This window comes from Saccopteryx leptura, chromosome 4 (genome assembly GCF_036850995.1).
Source record: "Saccopteryx leptura isolate mSacLep1 chromosome 4, mSacLep1_pri_phased_curated, whole genome shotgun sequence".
NCBI classification, from domain to species: domain Eukaryota; kingdom Metazoa; phylum Chordata; class Mammalia; order Chiroptera; family Emballonuridae; genus Saccopteryx; species Saccopteryx leptura.
Window position 1 is genome coordinate 47,785,136 of NC_089506.1, and position 17,209 is coordinate 47,802,344.

General features: G+C 44.2%; 1 non-coding gene across 1 annotated transcript; it reads left to right on the top strand.

Moving 5' to 3' along the window:
• Positions 1-13,716: 13,716 nt before the first annotated feature.
• On the top strand, positions 13,717-13,792 carry TRNAS-AGA (transfer RNA serine (anticodon AGA)). The gene has a single exon. It is a non-coding gene; the product is annotated as a tRNA-Ser (tRNA).
• The last annotated feature ends 3,417 nt before the right edge of the window (positions 13,793-17,209 follow it).

Genomic DNA, 17,209 nt, shown 5'->3' on the forward strand with positions numbered 1-17,209 from the left:
CGTGTATATAAGCAAGCCACCAAGGGTTTTTATTGGCTTCCAAAGTCAGTAAACTAAAGCTTAATTCTTTAAAGCTTTCTGGTGAAATCTGTTAATGTAAGAAGCATCCAAAACTCTAAGTATTTTCATGAGTTTATTTTGAGCCAAACTGATGACTATTACCAGGAAGCAAAATCTAAAGAGATTGAGAAAATGCTCCATAAAATGCCAGTTTTATTTATTTTATACATCAGAATCAAAGGGGAAGATTAAGGTGTTACATAAAATCCATTGGTAATAGATTAGGGAGGTAGAAAAAGCAGAGAAAAATCTCTGGGATTGGATAAAAGGTCAAATGAATAGACATTTCTTTCACATAGGCAAGTATTGGATAGTTAAAAACTAATAATTAACATAATAATAATAACAATGAACCTGATCAGGTGGTAGTGCAGTAGATAGAGTGTTGGCCTGGGACACAGAGGACCCAGATTCAAAACCAAGGGTCACCAGTTTAAGCGCAGGCTTACCAACTTGAGCCATGGGAGTGCAGGCATGAACGTGGGATCATGGACATGACCCCATGGTTGCTGGCTTGAGCCCAAAGGTCACTGGCTTGGAGCTCAAGGTCACTGGTTTGGGCAAGATATCACTGGCTCAGCTGGAGCCTCCCAGTCAAGTCACATATGAAAAAGCAATCAATGAACAACTAAAGTGCCATAACTACAATTTGATGCTTCTTATTTCTCTCCCTTCCTGTCTGTCTCTATCTGTCCCTCTCTGAATCTATCTCTTTCTGTCTCTCACAGTAAAAAGATAAAATAGAATAATAACAACAACAATGAGGGGATTTGTGATGTGGAAAAGGTATAAATATATAGCCAGTATTTGCAGCTGCCATCAAAGCCACCTGGCCAACGCAGGTTCAGGTTCGATTCAAATAGATAGTAAAGAAGCAACAAAGCCGAAAACTGGTGATCCATTTTCCTTTATTCTAGCTTGCATCTGGCAAGCGAGTAAAAACACACACTGGGTTCCAAAAGCCACTCTTTCATCGCTCACAAAGCTACTGACTCATCTGAGTTTTCCTAGAATCAAAGGTTTCTACCTCACCAATCTTATTCACTTCTGTTCCCCATTTCCTTCTCCTTCCCCATTCCGCCATTTTGGCTGCCTCCTTTACATGGCCTTCCCACCCTGCTTCCATGGGTTCTTCCTAGAACATGATCACTCTTCCCCAGAAAAATGTGATCTCTCCCCAAATGGCCTCCTAGCTACTCCTTTTAAAATCTTTTGGTGTGAGAGCCCTCCCCCAACATATATTAGCATAGCCACGCCCCTTCCAAGCAAGGAGGGCAATTAATGTTATCACCTAGGCAACAGCAATCCACGTGGACAGTGCCATCTTTAACAATAAGGGTGAGAAAAAATAACTTTATCTGCCCAACAGAAGGTTACTCTTTCATTTTAAAGTCATGTTACTCTTACTGAGAAAGAAGAAACCAGAAGAATGCAGGAGAGGGGGGCCTGCAATGACTGTGATCTTCTGCTCAAGCCAGTGACCTCAGTGTTTTCAGACTGAGGGGGCAAGGGTAGACTGGGAAAAGCTTGAAAAATAACAAACCTCAGCTGTGGTCCTTGCTTGTGATCAGTTCCTTGAAATAAACTTGCAGTACTGCAAGAATGAGGAGCCACTGAGCCATTTCACCCGCAGGTGTTGTAAAGTACCAAAGGCTACAGAATTAATATTAATATTTTAGGAGGCTTGGAGGACATTTTATTAATTTGGGTTAAGGTGTGAAGAGAAATTGTGAGAATAGTCTCTGTACTGTGTGATTGGCATAACCAGGATGGCTCTTGCCATTGTATTGTAAATGAAAAGGGAAGGAAAGCATAGCTTCCCTGACATTCCACCACACCTGTGGGGAAAGGAGTGAATGGCTAGCCAGGTGCAGGAAGGGAAAAGCCAAAATAAACCTTTTCTTATAACTATGAGCCATTTGCGGGCATTTGTCCCCACGGAAACTACCTCTCTTATGTAAATGCACGTGGTTAATACCTCTGACTCTGGACAGAGAGATGGATGAACACTAGAAAATATAGGAAGGCCTTTTAATATGTAAAGAGATATCTTTCTACCATTGTGTTGACTTGTAAATTTTGTTTTCTCCAAAATGATGTATGGTTTGCAAATTGAACGTGGTCCTATCATGTTAAAGGACATATGACTATAACCAATAGTGGTAAGGGGCTCCTAATTACAATTTTTGCTTCTGTACTTCCCACTTACAAAACTATAAAAACTAAGTAGAACAAAGGGCCGGCGCGCTCTCCGTCAGATTTCTATCGGAGTTCCCGCCGCTTGGCCAAGCTAGACAATAAAACTTTAATGTGTAAACAACGGACTTTGCTCCTGTCTTCCATATTTCGGGTTCCTCCGAATTTGGATTAACAAGAAGAATGAGTTATAGTCAAGGACAGACCCTCTGGACTCCTCCTGTCTTACCCCTCCCCTCCCAGAAACACAAAAGTCACATAGGTCTGCAAACAAAAAGTCAAAAAAATCAGGCACTTGTCACATGAAAGATGAAGCTGTAAAGGTATATAAGATGTAAGAAATCTAACTTTGGGGTTCTCATGCTTACTTGCTTCTAATCCCATGGGCTCCACCAGCTACCAATAAATCTTTCTTTCTTCATCAAGTTGTCTCAGTGTTTTATCCTCCCTTTATGGCCAATTCCTGCTACATTACATTTTAAAGATGTTATCAGGTATGTTATTGTAGATTCAAAAAGCAACAGACAGGCTCAGTTAAGGTAAACATTGATGTTTGAGTAAAAATACCAGCCTAGAATGTCACCACTCACCACAAACTGCTTTTAGAAAGTTTTCGTTTCAGACCATCCTGTGTGGTTACTTTAGGTCTCTGAGTTTGCAAGGCTATCCTGTAGGGCTCCCCTGAGCTTGCCAAGTTTGGTATGTGGCCCCTTTTTTGTCCACATCTCCAGGGTCTAGGCATGTCCCAGAAACTTGCATTTTAAAAGATGACTCAGAAAAGAGTTCTTGAAGAAGACCATGTATTTACATCTCAAAGGTACAGGGAAAGAAATTCATGCTCTTCCTAGGAGGACTTTGGTTTCACAAAGTCAATTATTTATAAGTATTTTGAGATAAAGAGGGGATGTTTGGGGATAATAAATGGGTTTGATGGGCTTAGAATTGTTTCTGGAGCCACACTCTGGCTTTGTAAAGACTTCATTTGTAAAAGAAAGACAGTTGTTTCTAATACCTCTAGAATTGGATTGCTATTCAAATGTCAACAAAGGACTGACAAATCCATTTACCCCTTCTTGGGAATGTTTCTCCACCTCTTGCAGCAGAAAGAAAGAAAATGGCACCAGGTATTACACTGGTGGGGTCAGGCCAGACCCTTTGTTTAGAAACCTCAGTACTGGGAATCCTCGGGTTAGGGCAGTCTCAACATGTCATGTTTCAAGTTTATAATGCTTACTCCCATTAAAATCTTAAAAAAATGACACATGAGTGTTTTGGCTGATGCCATTAGTGTCATACTTATGGACTACATGGGAGAACTAGTTTGGTTGTGTGCATTGGAAGAATATGCATGTTGGGCAGATAAAATATTTTATGCTCACTTTGTTAAAGATGGTGCTGCCCACATGGAAGCCCATCACCCAGGTGATTGCTTGAGATGGGCATGATTATATTAATGTGTGTTGGGGGCGGGCTGTGGACAGGCAGAATCCTTATAGGCTGGGGCTTGGTTTTAGGACTAAGCCTTTCCCACCCTTTTTGATGTAGGGTGCTGCACTCTCATGAGGACTCCTGTTATGCCTAAGATAAGTGACTTTGTATCAGAGACTTCTTTGTTTGTATATTATATATTGGATTAAAGGTTTTGATTTCTATACTACTGTTAAGCCAGTAGCCAGGGCCGCCATCACAGCAGCCTGGCCCATGTAGGTTCTCATTGGATTCAGACAGATGGTAATGAAACAACAGAGCCACGAACTGGTGGGCCATTATCTTTAATCCTAGCTGCACCTGGCGGGCAAGTAAAAACACACACTGGGCTCCAAAACCCACTCATTCTGCTCTCACAAAGCTACTGACTTATTTGAGTTTCCTAGAATCAAAGTTTTCTAGCTCACTAGCCTCATTCTCCTTTGTTCCCCATCTCCTTCTTTCTACACAAACTCTACACTAACTGGCTTCTCTTGCAGCACTACACCATCTTGGCTGCCTCTCCTCTCCTCCGTATGGCCTTACTCTGCTCTCCAACCTGCTTTCTGCTCTAATGCTAATCTCAGGAACCAAGAGAGAGCAAGCTCCCAGTCTGCCCCATTTTATAGTGTAGAAATCAAAACCTTTAATCCAATATTCAAACAAGGAAGTATCTGATTCAAAGTCACTTATCTGAGGCATAATGGGATTCCTCATGAGAATGCACCACCCCACATCAAAAAGGGTGAGAAAGGCTTAGTCCTAAAACCAAGCCCCAGGCTACAAGGATCCTACCTGCCCACAGCCCGCCCCCAACACACATTAATGTAATCAAGCCCACCCCAAGAAGAAGGGCAACTAATATCACCTGGGCAATGGGCTTCCACATGGGCAGTGCCATCTTTAGCAAAGTGAGCATAATATATTTTATCTGCCCAATAACTATAAAGTGGGGCAGACTGGGAGCTTGGTCACTCTCAGTTCCTGAGATTAGTATTAGAGGAGAGAGCAGAGAAAAGCCACATGGAGGAGAGGAGAGCAGGAAAAGGCCACATGGAAGAGGCCAGGAGAAGCAGCCAGGATGGTAGAGTGTTGAGTGAGAAGCCAGTTTGTGCAGAGTTTGTGCAGGGAGAAGGAAGGAGATGGGAAACAGAGGTGAATAATTCTGATGAGCTAGAAACCTTTGATTCTAGGAAACTTGGATAAGTCAGTAGCTTTGTGAGTACTGAATGAGTGGGTTTTGGAGCCCAGTGTGTGTTTTTACTTGCCCGCCGGGTGCAAGCTAGGATTAAAGATGATGGCCCACCAGTTCTTGGCTCCAAATCTAATGCAAACCTGCATGAGCCAGGCAGCTGTGATGGTGGCTGTGGCTACTGGCTTTACAATGCAGTAATACAGGCTATGAGTAAGGGAGCTGGCATTCCCTGTTATAAAGTACTACAGCCCAGATTCTGAAAGGCACTGTACCTCACTTCATCGAGTCCACTTAGAAACACTCAGTCCAGATAAATTTTGAAGAGTTTTATTAAAGGAGGAAATTTTAATATACCGGCTGCATATGGCTGACACTGGGCATCTGCAGGCCCAAATTGTGCAGCCCCCAAAATAGTTCAGGGGCTGCTTATATACCCTTGATCACACGCAGGCAGGGGAGAGCATGACATTATGGCAGAATCATTAACAAGATTATAACATTTGTCTAGGGGATACACAGAAACATTAAGATTTTCAAGGTAACCACAATCAAAGATATTTTCAAATATTTCAGAGTTCCTCTTCCCTCACTAACCTAGAGGTATTTTACTCTCAAGATTCCAGGAAAGGGAAGAACTACAATCAATTTAAGGTGGTATGTAAATTCTGCCTCCTATTGAAAGAAGTTGTTTCTCAGTTAACCTTAATCCTTTCAGAGAACTTAAAACCAAATGACTCTAGTCATCCTTGTAAGTCATGAGAGTTCTACATTCCTTTTCCTCCATTTTCCAAGGAAAGGACAGGAAAGCCTGACCTTTTCTTCCTAGAATATCAATATTAATTTGCAGCTTTTTAGTACCTTACAACATCCCCAGTATGCTTACCTATGCCATTTTGGACTGTTAAAAGCATAATTATGCTTTATTTGGCAACTTTTTGGCCCTTATCATGGCTCCTAAATGAAAGTAAGTCTTCAGATGGTAGTGCTTCAAAGAATAGGAAAGCCATCACGGTGGATGTCACAGAGCTACTGGCATGGAGAGGAGTTGTCTGCTGAGGACCTCATTCAGCTGGAGAAGCAGCTAATTGAAGAGAAAGAGATAGAAATCCAAGAACCCAATAGATTTACTACCAAGGGTTTGGCAAAAAGTTTTACTATGGTTGGCAAAATTTCAGGCTGAGGACCCCAGTGATGAGAGACTCAGTAAGGTCTACAGAGCTGTTATGGATGCCTTGCAATGCTATAGGCAGATTTTGGAAGAGAAGAAGTTATCAACCTTCCAGATTAACCTGGAAAAATTCTTTAAAAAGGTAGAGATGCCTGAAACAGATCCTCTACCCTCTACACCAGGTGCATCTTGAGATGAAATACTTGTAGTACAGGTAGAATCATCTCCAGCATTTCCTGTATGTTCCTTAGGCAATCCTGATTCACCTGACCCACTATCTCCAGCACCTTCTGCAGGTTCTCCTGCCTCTCTAGCTCCCTCTTCCGAATAGGTCACTCTCTCCCACCTTGCAATGTCACTTCCAGTGTGCAAGCCAAGCACAGGAATAAAAGGTAAGGATTTTTTTTACACTTATCCTTTGTCATTTTTTCTGTTGCTACAGTACCATGTACAGTACAATATACTTATATCCTTTTTCTTTTTCTGTGGCTTCATTGTGTTTTTATGTTCTAAATTATGATTCTACAACTGCGTTAGGATAGTGTAAAGCTAGTAGCCACGGCCAACATCACAGCCGCCTGGCCCATGCAGGTTCACATTAGATTTGGACAGATGGTAATGAAACAACAGAGCCAAGAACTGGTGGGCCATCACCTTTAATCCTAGCTTGCAACCAGTGGGTAAGTAAAAACCCACTCATTCAGTGCTCACAAAGCTACTGGCTTATCCGAGTTTCCTAGAATCAAAGGTTTCTAGCTCACTAGCCTTATTCACCTCTGTTTCCCATCTCCTTCTTTTTGCACAAACTGGCTTCTCCTTCAACATTCTGCCATCTTGGCTGCTTCTCCTGGCTTCCTCCATGTGGCCTTTCTTTGCTCTCCTCTCTAATACTAAATAATCTCAGGAACCAAGAGAGAGCAAGGTCCCGGTCTGCCCCACTTTATAGTGTAGATTCAAAACCTTTAATCCAATATACAAACAAGGAAGTCTCTGATACAAAGTCACTTATCTGAGGCATAATGGGATTCCTCATGAGAGTGCACCACCCCACATCAAAAAGGGTGAGAAAGGCTTAGTCCTAAAACCAAGCCCCAGGCAACAAGGATCCTGCCTGCCCAAAGCCCACCCCCAACACACATTAATATAATCACACCCATTTCAAGCAATCACCTGAACAACGGACTTCCACGTGGGTAGCACCATCTTTAACGAAATGAGCATAATATTATTTTATCTGCCCAATAGATAGGTAAGTGACTTAGCTAGGGTGTCTTTTGACTTATACCCAAATTCAGGTTGCATCACTATCGTAGGAACAGAACTTTGTTATAACCAAGGGCCCCTTGTACTTCAGTTCTGGCTAGGAAATTCAGAGCCAAGACTCAAACTAGAAAGTGTATGGGAAAATAGTAAAAAATCTTAGCAATAATAAACAGGCTTTCTCATCAACAATATAATCTTTGCTTCATGTCCTTCCAAACAATGTAGAGAGTTGTTCTGCAGGTGGATTCCCAAGGACTCAAGATATCAGCACACAGGAGACTGTGAACAAATAAGGTACCATCTGCTGAACCTGAAAATCTCAGGGGAAGCCTATTTGGTGGCCTTGCAAACTCAGAGACCTAGAGTAACCACACAGGATGGTCTAAAATTAAAACTTTCTAACTAAAAGCAGTTCGTGGTAGGTAGCCATGTCCTAGGGAGGTATTTTTCTCTAACAAAGGTCAATGCTTACCTTAATGAAGCCTGTCTGATGTTTTTGCATCTACAATAATAGTACCTGATAATATGCCTTTGAAATGTAAGAGTAATCTTTTCCTGCCCCCATCCCCAGGGCAGGCATCCCACCAGAGGGGGCACCAATAAACCCCCTCATTGTTATTGTTATCATGTTCATTGTTAAATGTTAACTGTCTTATTCCTGCTTGTGTGAAAGAAGTTTCAGTGTATGCATTTTTACTTTTTATCCAATGGCAGGGATTCCCCCCCCCCTTGCTTTCTCCTGCCTCCCTAATCTATCACCAATCAATTTTATATAACCCACTTAAAGTCTTCCCCTTTGATTCTAATGTGGAAAAGAAGTGTTAAAACTACCATTTTCCAGAGTATTTTCTCAATTCATTTAGACTTTGCTTCCTGGCAATTATCAACTGTTTGGCTCAAATAAATTCATAAAAGTTCTTACAGGTTTGGAAGTTCCTGTTAAAAAAAACAAAGTTAAAGAACATTTATTTATAAAGCTATTACTGATATCAAGCAAGCATTCTGGAGGACATTCCTACATGCTAGATTCCGACCACCTGCACTCTGCTATGTAACTAACTGCATGCGCAGTAATAAATCACTTACTTCCCCAAAGGTATATAGACTTGCCAATCAGCCAAGATGGTTAATGCAGTTCTTTTGGACATGTGTCCCCTACCTTACCAGGTTGCTGGAAAACTGAATAAAAGACAGTGTTTATACCACTCAGACCCTGGTTCCATGACTCAGCTTCAATGGGCAACTTGAATCCCAGCTTGTTCCAGTAACAATAGTTTATTTAGAAAGCCGCAGAGGTGGAAGAAATTGGCTTTGGGAAACAAGGTACAGAGGCAAAAGAAGGGGAGTTTAAGAGAAGGAGAGAGACACAGCTGGGGGAGGAATGGAGGAGGAGAGGGCATAAGCGTGCTCCTGGGAGATCATGTTTGGTGCTTCATCCCAAAGGCTTTTAAGGGTGGAAATTTTCGGGGAGTTCCTAAGGGAGGATCTCAATAGAATACTTATCAGCTCTTTAAGTGTGCCTTTTGAAGGTTGTAGTCTCCACTGATTGGTCAGTTTCAGTGGGTGGGGTCCTTAATCAATACAGCTGGTACTGAGGTCAGCCTAGGAATCATTTGTCTGCTTTTCTGGGCCTGTAGCTGAAACACAGCTGCAGTTTGGCCTGTCATCCTTGCTTTGGTGACCTTCTGCACCTGGCTCATTGTCCTTGCTCTGCTCATGTCTACTGCCTACCCCATCTGGTACATTTTTCTAGTTTACAAGTAATTCATAGCTTAAGGTTATCTCAGAGAGCCATATCTTTTTTTTTTATTGTGCCAGAGACAGAGAGAGTCAGAGAGAGGGACAGATAGGGACAGGCAGACAGGAAGGGAGAGAGATGAGAAATATCAAATCTTTTTTTCTTTTTTAACAGAGACAGAGAGAGAGTTAGAAAGAGGGATAGATAGAGACAGACAGATGGGAACAGAGAGGGATGAGAAGCATCAGTCATTAGTTTTTCATTGTAACACTTTAGTTGTTCATTGATTGCTTTCTCATATGTGCCTTGACCGTGGGCCTTTAGCAGACCGAGTGACCCCTTGCTCGAGCCAGTGACCTTGGGTTCAAGCTGGTGAGCTTTGCTCAAACCAGAGGAGCCCGCGCTCAAGCTGGCGACCTCAGGGTCTCAAACGTGGGTTTTCCACATCCCAGTCTGATGCTTTATGCGCTGCGCCACCACCTGGTCAGGCAAAGAGCCATATCTTTTAATAAATCTATGTATGCATTTTGTTGTGCATACATCTAGAGGTGGAATTTTGGGGGCCATGGAGCATTTCCATCTTTAGGTTTAATATTATAGATACTGCCAAACCATTTCCTGAGTGTTTGACTAAATTATACTCCCAGTAGTAGTGTATATGAGAATTCTGGTTTCTCCATATTCACACCAACTCTTGATATTTTTTTTCTTCTTCACTTTAGCCATTCTGGTAGCTGTACATCAATAATTTTTTTCTGTGTATGTGACAGAGAGACACCAGAGAGATGGACAGATAGAAATAGACAGACAGGAAGGGAGAGAGATGTGAAGCATCAATTCTTTGTTGCACACCTTAGTTGTTCATTGATTGCTTTTTCATATGTGCCTTGACTGGGGGCTACAACAGAATGAGTGACCCCTTGCTCAAGCCAGCGACCATGGGGTCATGTCTATGATCCCACACTAAAGCCATGACCCTGTGCTCAAGCTGGTGAACCCATGCTCAAGCTGGCAACCATGGGATTTCGAACCTGGGTCTTCCATATCCCAGTCTGATGCTCTATCCTCTGCGCCACCACCTGGTCAGGCTGTACATCAATAATTTTTAATGTACTAAATCCAATTGGCTCATCTTCCTTCAATATTTAACATCATTGATTCCCTTTCTTACCTCACAAACTCACTTATTTCAGATTCAGTATATACTGATCTTCATCATCTTCTCTGCCATGTCCCAGCTCTCTTTTATCTCTCTCGATTTGCAACATTTTTCTTTTCTCTACTCTCTCTTTTTTTTCATATCCTTTACAACTTCAATTGTCAACCCCGTAAATATCTTAAGTCCTTATTCCTTCAAACTTTGATAATTAGAGCGATGTTCTCTCATTTTATTCATTTATTCATCTATTTGATACTTGGTTCTTTAATAATAGGATTCTTTAATACTTTTTTCATTGTTGTGTTTTTTGTTTTGTTTTGTTTTATATATTTTTCTGAAATTGGAAACGGGGAGGCAGTCAGACAGACTCCCGCATGTGCCCGACCGGGATCCACCCGGCATGCCCACCAGGAAGCGATGCTCTGCTCATCTGGGGTGTCGCTCTGTTGCAACCAAGGCCATTCTAATGCCTGAGGCAGAGGCCACAGAGCCATCCCCAGCGCCCGGGCCAACTTTGCTCCAATGGAGCCTTGGCTGCAAGAGGGGAAGAGAGAGACAGAGAGGAAGGAAAGGGGGAGGGGTGGAGAAACAGATGGGTGCTTCTCTTGTGTGCCCTGGCTGGGAATCAAACCCGGGACTCTTACATGCCAGGCCGATGCTCTACCACTGAGCCAACTGGCCAGGGCCTCCTTTGTTTATTGTTTGCTGGGTACCAAGTACTTTGATAGGAGGTAGGAATGTCAATTCTAAAAAGAAATAGTCCTAGCCCTCTATTATGGACTGAAATGTGCCCCCAATTCCCCAATTAATATTTTAAAGCTCCAATCCTTAATATAACTGTATTTCAAGATAGGACCTATAAATAGGTGATTAAGGTTAAACGAAGGTGGTGGGCTAATCCCACATGACTGGTGTCCCTATAAGAATAGAGTCACTAGGGATAATTTTGCAAATAGAGCAAAGGCCATGTGAAACAGCACAGAGCCCAGCATCTACAAACCAAGGTGAGAGGCCTCAGAAAAAAATCAGTTCTGCCAGAACCTCTTTCTTGGCCTTCTGACCTCCAGAACTGTGTGAAAATAAATTTCTGTTGTTCAAGACACCCAGGGGTTTTCTGTTATGGCAACCCTTAAGAAGCTGAGTACTCTCTTGGGAAGACAACACAAAGTAAATCACATTTATAGTACTGTGTGCAATACACTGTGACCAAGTTTTACAGGAATAACTTGGAGGCACAGAGAAAGTACCAGGATAAAATAAGAATAAGAACTGATATAAAATATATTCCCTTAGGAGATGATGCCTAAACAGAGTCTACAGGAAATAGCACAGGTTATCTGTGCAGAGTGTGGGGAAGGGTATTACCTAGGGAGGAATTTATACGTGCAAAAACATGGAGAGCATGTGTAAAGCCAGGAGGCATGGCCAGGGCCACTAGCAAAGCTGCCCAGCCCATGCAGGTTCGCATTGGATTCGGACAGTCGGCAAAGAACCCATGGAGCCAAAAACTGGTGGGCCATAACCTTTAATCCTACCTTGCACTCGGCGGGCAAGTAAAAATACACACTGGGCTCCAAAACCCAGTCACACTCAGTGCTCACAAAGCCACTGACTTATCCGAGTTTCCTAGAATCAAAGGTTTCTAGCTCACCAACCTTATTCTCCTCAGTTCCCCATCTCCTTCCTTATCCCAGATACAAACTCTACACAGACTAGCATCTCACTCAGTACTCCGCCATCTTGGCTGCTTCTCCTGGCCTACTCCACGTGGCCTCCTTCTGCTCTCTGCTCTGCTCTCTGCTCTCTCATGCTAACCTCAGGAACCAAAAGCCCAAACTCCCGTTTTGCCCCCACTTTATACTGTAGCTTCACAACCTCTAATCCAATATACAAAGTAGGGAAGTCTCTAAAACAAAGTCACTTCTCTGAGGCATGATTGGATTGTACCGCCCTACATCAAAAAGGGTGGGAAAGGCTTAATCCCAAAACCAAGCCTCAGGCTACAATGATTCTCAACACACATTAATATCACCTGGGCAAAGGCCTCTTTAACAAAGTGAGCATAATACATTTTATCTGCCCAACAGCATGGCATACACAGCAAAACTGAGTAGTTTAGAATGGATTGAGGACAGGCTGGGAGGGAGAGCAGAAACAGAAGATGGAACTGTGAATGTACATTGAAGAGGTGCTGTATCTTGCTAGGAAGTAACTGAATCAACAAACCAAGAAATCCATGAATGTACTTGTAAGGCTGGTGGCCATGGTCATGCAAGTTCTCACTGGATTGGGCAGATGGTACAGAACCATGGAGCTGGAAATTGTTAGGCCATTCTGTTTATTAGTCTTGCAACAGCAGATGTTGGGCAGATAAAATATATTATGCTCACTTTGTTGAAGATGTCACTGCCCATGTGGAAGCCCATCGCCCAGGTAATGGTATTGGTTGCCCTTCTTGCTTGGGATGGGTGTGATTATATTAATGTGTGTTGGGGGCAGGCTGTGGGCAGTCAGGATCCTTGTAGCCTGGTTTTGGGACTAAGCCTTTCCCACCCTTTTTGATATGGGGTGGTACACTCTCATGAGGAATCCCATTATGCCTCAGATAAGTGACTTTGTGTTTTTTGTTGTTGTTGTTGTTTTTTAAAATAATTTTATTTTTTTAATGGGGCGACATCAATAAATCAGGATACATATATTCAAAGATAACAAGTCCAGGTTATCTTGTCATTCAATTATGTTGCATACCCATCACCCAGAGTCAGATTGTCCTCTGTCACCTTCTATCTAGTTTTCTTTGTGCCCCTCCCCCTCCCACTTTCCCTCTCCCTTTCCCCCTCCCCCCCCCCCCCCCCCCGTAACCACCACACTCTTATCAATGTCTCTTAGTTTCACTTTTATGTCCCACCTACGTATGGAATAATGCAGTTCCTGGTTTTTTCTGATTTACTCAGATAAGTGACTTTGTATCAGAGACTTCCTTGTTTGTATATTGGATTAAAGGTTTTGGTTTCTACTCTATAAGGTGGGGCAGACCAGGAGCTTGCTCTCCCTCAGTTCCTGAGATTAGCATTAGAGAGGAGAGCAGAGAGGGGCCACATGGAGGGGAGGAGAGGCAGCCAAGATGGTGGAGTGCTAAAGGAGAAGCCAGTTTGTGAAGTTTGTGCAGGGAGAAGGAAGGAGATGAGGAACAGAGGTGAATAAGGCTGGTGAGCCAGAAACCTTTCATTCTAAGAAACTTGGATAAATCAGTAGCTTTTGTGAGCACTGAATGAGTGGGTTTTGGAGCCCAGTGTGTGTTTTTACTTGCCCACCGGATGCAAGCTAGGATTAAAGATAATGGATCCGTAGTTTCATTACCATCTGTCTGAATCTAATGCGAACCTGCATGGGCCAGGCAGCTGTGATGGTGTCCCTGTCTACTGGCTTTACAGCAGACCAGCAAGCAGGTAGAGAAAACTGCTTCTCAGGCCCTGGCCGGTTGGCTCAGCGGTAGAGCGTCGGCCTAGAGTGCGGAGGACCCGGGTTCGATTCCCGGCCAGGGCACACAGGAGAAGCGTCCATTTGCTTCTCCACCCCTCCGCCGCGCCTTCCTCTCTGTCTCTCTCTTCCCCTCTCGCAGCCAAGGCTCCATTGGAGCAAAAGATGGCCCGGGCGCTGGGGATGGCTCTGTGGCCTCTGCCTCAGGCGCTAGAGTGGCTCTGGTCGCAACATGGCGACGCCCAGGATGGGCAGAGCATCGCCCCCTGGTGGGCAGAGCTTCGCCCCTGGTGGGCGTGCCGGGTGGATCCCGGTCGGGCGCATGCGGGAGTCTGTCTGACTGTCTCTCCCTGTTTCCAGCTTCAGAAAAATGCAAAAAAAAAAAAAAAAGAAAGAAAACTGCTTCTCTCTCTCAGAGCTAATGAGCAAACAGCCAGGGGTTGGGGGGCCCAAGAACCCCTTCTCTGGAAAACAATAGCAAACAATGGCCCTGTCCCGATGGCAGCAGGCAATCGCAATCTACAATCTCACCCTGAGGGCAAGCACCTGCAGCCTTACATAGACTATACACACCTGGTGCCCCGTGCTCATTCACCAATCAGGCCAAGTACAACCAAGGAAGCCTAACAGAGTTGTTTGCTCAACAATACCGTAACTGAAAAACAAAGCTGGATTCAGAGTTCCCCACCACCCTTAATTCCAAAAAAGAGAGATGAGAACCAAGTAGGTATAAGGTGTATCTTCAGTTTCAAATTGCAGCAACTTAAGAAGGCAGGTGACTCCTGTCCAAAAGAACTGTCTTATGGCTCTCCTGGTGCTGGTGGTTTTTATAGGGTTCAGGGACTGTTGGAAATGATATAAAAAAAACCTGAAGTCCATGCAGTAGTCATGTAACTACATGCAGGAAGTGAGGGTTCAGCTGCAGGAATGTCTCCTCTGCAAATTCTTTTGATGTAACCTAGGCTCAATCATCTGGTGCCCTTGGTAAATCTTCAAGACAGCGAGGGACAGGTGTCTCCCAGGAACAGCTGGAATCTGACGCCTCTGAATTGTCTGTGTAAAGACTCCCTGTTTTCTTAGGATATAAAAGATTAAAGATTGGTGAACTGAATTTCTAATTAATTTATAGGCCTTGACTTTTCAGAGTAAATCCTGTTGCTAGGCTTTTAAAAATAACTATTGTGGTTTAAACTTACTTAATTGTCAGGTACCTTCCTAGTGTAAGCTTTCCCCATCATTTTTGGAAAGGTGAAATTTTTACTATATGTCAAAATAAAGGCCAGGGAGCCATTAAGAGAGAATAGCAAGCAGATGAACTATTTCCTAACCCTTACATATCTCCTATTCATACAACTGTTAGGTTCAAGGAAGTGTGCTGTGGCTGCCAGAGTCTAACTCTTAGAAAAACAGGAACAGGGAAGTGCTGACAAGGTCCCTGTGAGGCCAAGAACAAAGAGTTCAGCACAAAGTTGGGCGAACATCCTGCATTCTGAGTCAGAGACCCTTATCAGAAGTTTATGTTTGAAATTCTCCACTGAGCTATACCCTTCCCCTGTTGCTATGCTGCATGTGACCTCCCTAGCGAATAGCTAACTGCCACATCTGCTTCTGTGTAATGCTTGCTCACTTAGGATATATAAGGACCTAGTTGTAAGCACCAGGCACGACTCTCGTTTGCAGCCCCTTGTGGGTATGGTGTCTCCGGACACCTTGAGAGTTCATCCCTGCACAGGTTAAACTTGGCCAATAAAGTAAGATCTAAACCCCTGAAAGTCTCCAACATTTGTTCTTGTGCTTGGTGGATACAACATTTTGGGGGGCTTGTCCGGGATCTCCCTTGGTGGAGTTTCGGTTCGGAGACAGGATGGGCAGCTCGAGCTGAGTAAGTATTTACTGAGGATCCTCTTTTGGTTTGGTTTTTGGGCTCCGGAGAAAACAACCCTGAGGTAGTAGGTGGGACGCTGCCGGTAACCTACCCAGGACTTTCAGAGGCGGGATGCCGCTCTCTGAAATTTGGTTTTGCTAACATTAGAAGTGACCAGTCACATTAGGGTTCTTATTTGTCTGTGCCACACCATGTTTGGTTTTAGTTTATATGCCAATTTTGTGTGTGCGAAAGACTGTGTTGTCTGCTGTCCTGTTGGTCTGTGTTGTCTGTTTTTCTTTATCCATTTTTCTTTATCCTCCCCTTTTATTCCTCCCTGATTTGCTCAGGATGGGCCAGCAGGAATCTGTGCCCGGCTCTCCACTTGACTGCCTGCTGAAGAAATTCTCTCATTTCCAGAGGTGGGACCGGGAATATGGGGGCCCGCTGCCTGACCCCGAATTTCTCTGAACCTTAAGTCAGTTAGAGTGGCCCACCTTTAATGTAGGATGGCCCATAGAGGGTACCTTTGACCTTCCGACTTTATTTGCTGTCCGAGCCACCGTCTATAGGGTTCCCCACCAGGACCAATATCTGTACATAGACGTTTGGGTAGATATAGCTACTGAGTGGCCCGGATACATTAGGAAGTGTTTGAAGGGAAACCAGCGAGGCAGACGGGCAGTTTGCCTTGCCACGGGAGAAAAGAAGGTCAAGGAAAAGGAAAAGGGGGAAGCCCACACCCCAAAACAGCCTCATAGTCAGCCTAGGCTTTACCCAGTCTTACCCGAACCACCGGAGGACCACCTAGACCCGGTGAATGTGCCTCCACCTTACCCGCATTGAGAGGAACCAGATTCCTCGTGTCAGGATGCGGGCGGGCTCCCGAGCCCACCCCACACCCGTGGAGGGGCATTCTATGGGGAGGGAGTTTTGCTGCGGGTGGAAGGCGCCACCATTTTGCCTCCGGCGGGAGGCGCCGCCTGCACCAGATGCTCCACCACGGGCACCTCCCCGCCTCATTTATGTGCCCTTCTCCACCAGTGACTTATATAATTGGAAACATCAGAATCCCCCATTCTCTGAGAAACCCCAAGGGCTAATCTCCCTCCTTGAAACCATATTCCGAACTCATCAGCCCACCTGGGATGACTGTCAACAGATTCTGCAAACTCTCTTCACTTCTGAAGAGAGAGATAGGATAATGCGGGAGGCCGCAAAGGCAGTCTTGGGGGAGGAGAGAGAGACTATGGCTGGGAGGAGGGAAATAGAAGACATACTCCCTTCTCAGCCCCCAGCCTGGGACCCTAATACTACCGGGGGAAGGGACGCACTCCTCCAGTATCACCGGGCTCTGCTGAGGGGGCTCAAGGCAGCTGCGAGAAAACCTATCAACTTCAGTAAGGTTAGTGAAGTCATCCAGGGAAGAGAGGAATCCCCAGCAGCCTTCCTAGAAAGACTCATGGAGGCTTATAGAGTATATACCCCTCTAGATCCTGAGGCAGAAGAGAACAGGAGACTAGTAAATATAGCTTTTGTGACTCGGGCCACTTCAGATATTAGGAAAAAGCTTCAGAAGATTGAGGGGTTCAAGGGAGAGAATAGAAGCAAGCTATTAG